We start from the raw sequence: 7,386 nt of genomic DNA on the forward strand, positions 1-7,386 counted from the left end.
GCCCCTACCATCACATGGCAGGCAAAGCACCTGCTGTCATGTGAACACCGCACCTACCCTTCGGCTGTTGGTCGTGTATATTCTACGGTCATGGGACATGCTGTGGTCTCCTGAGGCTCAGTTCTCTCGGTCACAGTTCACGATTGAGGGCACCTGAATCCTGAGGTCACATGCATCCTTCTACTCTGTGGTCTCTGCCAGCCAAGCCCCTGGAAGTCAGGTAGGGCCCCACAGCGGCGCGTTACGTTCTCCATAGTGTTCTCCATAGTGGCTGTATAATTTTACATTCTAAGATTCTTAGAACTATTCTTAGTTCTATTCTTAGCCACTATGGAGAACTATGGGGCCCTGGAGGAAGGGAGGGGAAGGTAGCCCTGCAGCATGGGTTTGAAATGCTGGCCCCTGTGGCACTGGAGAAGGGAATCTGGGTAGTCTGGGTGGGAGCTCTCCACGGGAAGGAGAGGAAGGTTGGGAGGGAAAGAATATTAAAGTGAAGGTATTGAGAGAGATTAGGAGACAGTGCCTTTCACACAGTAAGATGACAGATGCTCAGTGCTCAACAGGGAAGTGGACCAAAAACCCTTAAAATCAGAAGCAGAGGTGTGCAAATGGGGCTGCTGGTTGGGCCAGAACACACTGATCTCTGTTTTTGGTATTAGCGTTTTAGCTCAAAGGAAGCATTGCAACCTTGAACTATCAACCACCTCTTCTCTATTTTTGGTTTTGGACAGGGCCATCAGAGAATGTTTCCCAAAGTTGTTATGCCTGGTAAGTGCCTACGAAAATCATTGTCTCTTACTAATGTCGGTGACCTCTGCACCTGCCCTCAAGCCCTTTGGTTCTTGCCTAGAGTACATGTTGGCATCAGACCCTCAACCATTTGGGGGCACATGGACTCCTGAAAATGACATGGATATACTTTCTGGAAAAATACCCATAAATACACACACACACACACACACACACACACACACAAATTGCATATAACATTAGAGACTTCCAAGACCTCATGATGAAGACATCTACTGTAAGCTTTCCCATGGAATTTCCAGTGCCCTTTCACACCTGACCTCTGACCCTCACCCTCCTTGACCAAAATTTTTTCCCGTCATCAAGGGCCACTCCCCTGGTCTCCACTCCTGTTTTCCTCTTCCTTTCTCCAGGATGGCCAGGAGTTACCCTCACCAATTATCATTGACATTGACACTCCCTACATAATAAAGCCCTGCAAGGTGATGAAGAGGATCAAACAACATTTGGTGAGTTGCAGGAGAGCCACAGATCCCTTATCAGCCACACAATCTCAAATGCCTTTTGATTCCAGGAATGCTATATAGGCTCTGTGACACTGAAGAGTCTAGTCCTGCAATTCCTGCAGCAGTAAGTACCCTTGGGAATCTGAGCAAGGGGAGGAGGGCTAGGAGAGTTGAGGAGACCTAAGCACAGGTCTGCTCATCGGAGTTCTCAAGTCTCATTTGAGGTCCAGACCACAGAGATCGACTGTCCTCATTACTCTCCCTCAGGTATTACTTGATCCATGAGTGTGGAGACTGACAGCATATCCATTGTGCTTATCTCGAGGAGGCCTGCTTCTCCCTGACCATTCCCTTCCTCCCCGAGGACCCAGCCCCGTGAGTTTCACAGGCCAGACTCTGCTCCTGGGTCGTGTGGCTACCCAGCAGACACAGGCCTGCTCCTGCATATACCCACCACCCACTGTTGCTCTTTGTCTCCTAGAAGCAGCTTGTGCAAGTACTTCAAGGACAGCAGGAATATAAAGAAGCTCAAGGACCCCCATGAGTGTGCGATGGGAAGACTGGGTGGGAAAGGGCAGTGAAGGGGTCAATCATAGGGCCCAGGGCATGGCAGCCCCTGACCTTTGTTCGCTTCCCCTCTCTTCACAGACCTACGGGTCCAGCTGCTGAAGCACACAAAACGTGTCATTGTGCACACCCTCTGTGTGTTGCCCAAGACTCAGCATGACTTCAGCTCCTTCGGGTGGACATGTGGTTCCAGACGGTGTGCACCTGCGTCCTCCCTCGGGAGGGCCCAGGAAGCCGCGGGTGGGTAGGAGGTGGAGGTGGTGACTGGGTGCCTGGGCTCTTCCCTTTCAGGAGATGATGCTCTGTTTCTCCGTCAGCGGGGTGTTCAAGAAAGGTGAGTGTGTGTAGACCCCCACCCCTGATGTCTCATTGCTGCCTCCCCCTGGCCAGGCTCACGTACAGAACCACCCAGCTTCCCTGACCCCTTCCCTTCCCTTCCATTTACTTCCCTTTCTTTCCTTCACCTCCCCTCCCCTCCCTTCCCCTTCCTCCTGTGTTCTCTAGCCCTCAGTCTTCCCACAGACACCCCAGGTCTGAGGTGTGTCCACGCCTGTCTGCCCTGCACACCCTGGGTGTTGGGGACACAGGCTGTGGAGTTTGGTGGCTCTCATTCCAGATCCTTGCTCTTAGAACTTGGGCCATTGCTTAACCTCTCAGTTTCCTCATTTGCACAATGCGGTAGTAGTATCCACCTCTTGGGCGGCTGTGAAAAATGCATCCCGTGAACTTGTGTAGTGGTTGTCAGGGGCCCTGTCACTGGGCGCAGACTGCTCCTATAGTTGCCCTCCCCAATCCCGACACCCTGGAACCGTGAACAGCTGCCCTCTCAGCATGAGTGTCCAGTCACACCCTGACTGGGCAACACCATGTGAGCGTGTAGAGCACGTGCGGCTCTAAGGGGTACTGTTGTTTGTTTGCTGTTGAAGTGGAAGGAAGTTCTCAGGGCTGTGTGCGTGCCTTCACCCGGACCTTCATCACTACCCCTGCCAGCTACTGCAGGTGAGAGCCCTTTAGTGGGCGGGGATGCACATCCCCGCCTGGGCTCAGGGGCATGGGAATGTGGTGGTGCAGACCTTAGGTTTACTCGGTACTGTGGAAAGCCAGCAGGGAGATCCCAGGAGCAGTCTAGCCTAGTGGTTAAGAAGAGCATGGGCTCTGAAATCGGCCTGTGGGTTCTCTCCTTGACACAACACTCACTCACTGTGTGATCTTGGTCAAGTCACATGACCTCTGTGTGACTCAGTGTCTTCTTCCGAGAATGGGGATCAGAGCATCCAGCCCTTGGGCTGTGGTAAAGGGTAAATGTGAAATTGCCCGTGGGTTGGGGATAAACCTATTAATCGAGTGAAGGTGATAGACAGTCTCTCCAAAGGTGGGCTCTGTGGGGAGGGGCAGAGGTACTAGTTATGGAACCTGGGAGACAGACACAGCAGGGGTATGGAAGGAATCTAGTTGCTGAGTGGCAGTGGGAGCAGGATCGTTGTTTGGAGTGTGGGGTGGTCCATCTGTCCAGTTGTCTGAGTGCCCGTTTATCCTCCAGTCTATGCATTGTGAAAGACGAACTGTTTGTGAGGGACGCCAGCCCCAGTGAGACTCAGAGTGCGTTCTCCATCCCAATGCCTACACCCTCCTCCCTCTCCCAGGAGCAGCAGGAGATGGTGCAGGCTTTCTCCACCCTGTCTGGGATGAAACTCGAGTGGTCTCAGAAGTGAGTGCTGGGTGTGTATGGGAATGAGGTTGGGTTGGAACGGTAGGGGAGTGAATCATGGAAACTCGAAAGCAATTTGGAAAAATAGCTTTTTGAATATTTTGCTTCCAAAAATAAAAGTGAACCCATGAGAAAGGTATCATACTAGTATATGTGTAAAGGGTTTTCAAGATAGTATAATGCTCAGTGATATTATCTTGTATATGGAAAATCCAGGACAATCCACACGCACACCAACCAACCAACAAAAAAACAAAACACCCTACTACAACTGATAACCAAGTTCACCAAAGTTACAGGATACAAGACCGATATACAAAACTTATTTGTATTTCCATGTACTTGCAATGAACAACCGAAAATGAAATTAAGAAAGCAAGCCCAGCTACCATGGCATCAAAATAGTACAACGCTTTGAAACAAATGTAACAAAAGAAGTGCAAATCTCATATTCCAGAGTCTGTAAAACGCTGTTGAAAAAAATAAAGCAGACCTAAGTAAATGGAAAGACACTCCATTTTCATGGGTTGGAAGGCAATATTATTATGATGGCAGTACTACCCAGAGCAAACTAGGTTCAATGCAGTCCCTATCAGACTCCTTCTTTGCAACAGTTGACAAGGTTATCCTAAACTTCATATGGAAATGCACCAAAACAATCTCGAAAGAGAAGAACAAAGTTAGAAGACTCACACGTCCCAATTTCAAAACTTGCTACAAAGCCACAGTAATAAAGACTACGTGGTACTGGCCTGTGGACAGTGTATGAATCAGTGGAATAGAACTGAGAGTCCGCAGATAAACCCTCACATTTATGGTCAACTGATTATCAACCAGACAGAGTGCTGAAAAAATCTGATGGGAAAATAATATTGTTTTCAAAAAATGGTGCTGGGACAAGTGGGTATCCGTGTGCAAACCAAAGAATTTTGACCCCTGACTCACACACCATGTACGAACCTAGCCTGAAAATGGATCAAAGATCTAAAAGTAAGAGCTAAGACTATAAAAATCTGGGAAGGAAACATAGGTGTAAGTCTTCGCGAATTAGGCAATCATTTCTTACATATGACACCAAAAGCACAAGCGACCAAAGAAAAAAAGTAGATAAATTGTTGACTTCGTCAAAATTCAAACCTCTTGAGCATCAAAGCACAGTATCAAAAAGGTGACAAGCCCACCAACAGAATGGGAGAAAATATTTGCATATCACATATCCGGCAAGAATATGTGAAGAACCCTTGCAACTCAACAATAAAAAGGCAAACACCCCAATGTTTTTAAACTGGGGGAAGGCTCTGAATGGACATTTCTCCAAAGAAGACATATAAATGGCCAGGAAGGAAATGAGAAACTTCTCAACATCGTTAGTCATCAAGGAAATGCAAATTGAAACCACAGTGAGTTACCAGGTCACACCCACTAAGATGGCTTTAATTAGTGAAAGGAATGATAACAAGTGTTGGTGAGGATGTGGAGACATTGGAATTCTCATGTGTTATGATGGGAATATAAAAGGGAGCAGTGGTTTGGGAAAACATTTTGGTACTTCCCCAAAATGTTAAACACGGAGTTACCATAAGACCCAGTAATCCCACTCCTAAGTATCCTACCAGGAGAAATGAAAACATGTGTACACTCTAAAACTTGTTCAGGAACGTTCATAGCAGCATTATTGATAATAGACGAAAAGTGGAAACAACCCAAATGTCCTGTAGCTGATGAATGGATGAATAAATCTTGGTACATTCCATATAGTAGAATATTATTCAGTCATAAAAAAGAATACTGTTCTGATACACATCATGACATGGATGAACCTTGAAAACATGATGCTAAGTGAAAGAAGCCAGTCACAAAAAGTCAAATATTGTATGAAATGTCCAGAATCGGCAAATCCACAGGGACCAAAAGCAGATTAGTGGTTGCCAGGGTCTGGGGGACGGGGAGGAATACGGAGTGATCACTAATGGTTAAGGAGCTTCTTTTTGAGGTGGTAAAAGTACTCTGGAATTAGATAGTTGTGGTGGTTGCACAATCATGTGAATGTACGAAAAAGCACTGATTTGTATACTTTAAAGTGGTGTGTGCACTATATCTCAATAGAAGATGGTTGGAGACGTGTACTTTAGAATTTTTCATTTGTTATTTTCTTGAACATCTTTCTTAATCAGTATATATTGAATTCCCTTGTTCTTTTGCCCAGCTCTACTTTTCTGTTTTGAATTCTAGTGGGCATGAATGCTAGTGATAGATGGTTCGCATTTCACTGGGTCTTTCTTCGTCATTACACATAGTGTTCATACTGGTACATGTGTCTCAGCAAGAAAGTGGCATAGATTTAGTGGTGGCATTGCATGGTCAGCGTGACTGTACTGTCATACTAATGGAGATCACGACTGCAGGTGCCTTCAGGACAACGAATGGAACTGCACCAGAGCTGGTCAGGTCTGCAGTATGCTCAAGGTGAGGTCTGGGAATCAAGTGGGGTAAAGATGAACATTTCTGGGCCTTCAGGGAGGCCAAGAAGGTGGAGGTCAGTGTCCTGGGAATGGAACTTGGGGAGCGGGCTCTTCTGACATTCCGACTCCTTCTCTCCAGACCGAGGACAAGATCCCAGAGGAGGCCTTCAAAGAAATCCCCTAAAAGGAGCCCTTGGATGTCATCCTTGTCTTCATCCACATCATCTTTTATCTCCAGCCTCAGGTCACGTCCATGCCTAGGGTTGGAGGCCTCGCTGACCAAGAATCCAAAGTTACGTTGTAGGCCAGGTAACATAGCCACTTGAAGGGTCGGCTGTTCTGTGTCTTTTCCCCACTCACGATTGCTGTTTGGTTTCATAATAAAGAGTGCTGTTGCAAGCTGTATATCGTGTGTCCTCCATTGCTCTTCCCTTCCCCAATCACGAGCCAGTAGGTCCAAGCCTGAACGTCCCTGCCTTCCTCCCCGAGGACGAGGCAACTTCTAACCCAAACAAGTGGGGTTTTTATACAATTTTTTTCCATTTATAAAACATGAAGATTCTGCACAAAAATGGGATAGCAATGGGATTTAAAGTGCATGCGTCAAAACTCCTTTATGTCCCAGCTAGATGGGTTTACATATATCATGCATCAAGTAGGGAAATTTAAAAATACATTTAGACAATTGTAAATGGAAACACAGCATACCAAAACTTGTGTGACAGAGCAAAAGCAATGATCAGAGGAAAATCTATTAGTCGTTAAGTAAACGCAAATCAAAGACACAATAGGATGCCACTTCACACCTACTACATTGCCTGTAGCTTTTTTTTTTAAGAAACATAACAAGAAGAGCTTTGGTGAGGATGTGGAGAAATTGGAACTTCTGTACATTGTTGGTGGGGATAAAAATGGTTTCGCTGCTGTGGAGAACAGTTTGTTGGTTCCTCACAAAATTAAACACAGAAGTACCATATGACCCAGCTACTGCACTCCTAGCTGTATACCCAAGAGAAATGAAAGAGGTGCCAAAACAAATTATTGTACGTGAATGCACACAGCAGCATTACTCATTATATTCAAAAGGTTGAAACAACCCATCTGTCCATCAAGGCATGAGTGGGTAAACAAATGGTAGTATATACACACCTTGGGATACGTATTTTTGCAAAGATTGAAATCCTTGTCATACGTGCTCGCAGAAGTTGTCCTATTTCATCAGTGGTCAGATAGTGACTTGACAGAGATTTCCTGAAGGGCCTGGAGCCAAAAAGGAAAGGAAAACAATATTGTCTAGTCTTTGCAGATTGGCTTCTGATCTGGGACACTCCACCAATGCTTAGCCAGGCTGCCTCCAACTCTGACTTAGCCTTCACCTCCAGCTTTTGAGGAG

At 46.4% G+C, this 7,386-nt stretch overlaps 1 pseudogene across 1 annotated transcript; it reads left to right on the forward strand.

The window, feature by feature from the left end:
* Positions 1-330: 330 nt before the first annotated feature.
* On the forward strand, positions 331-6,307 carry LOC309796249 (nuclear RNA export factor 2-like; annotated as a pseudogene). Its single transcript has 11 exons — positions 331-368; positions 732-768; positions 1,110-1,259; positions 1,582-1,631; positions 1,738-1,802; positions 1,905-2,019; positions 2,115-2,157; positions 2,750-2,822; positions 3,364-3,531; positions 5,937-5,997; positions 6,133-6,307. The product of its transcript is annotated as a nuclear RNA export factor 2-like (transcript).
* Positions 6,308-7,386: the final 1,079 nt, after the last annotated feature.

Source organism: Mesoplodon mirus, assembly GCF_964341445.2.
Source record: "Mesoplodon mirus genome assembly, chromosome: X".
Taxonomy (NCBI): domain Eukaryota; kingdom Metazoa; phylum Chordata; class Mammalia; order Artiodactyla; family Ziphiidae; genus Mesoplodon; species Mesoplodon mirus.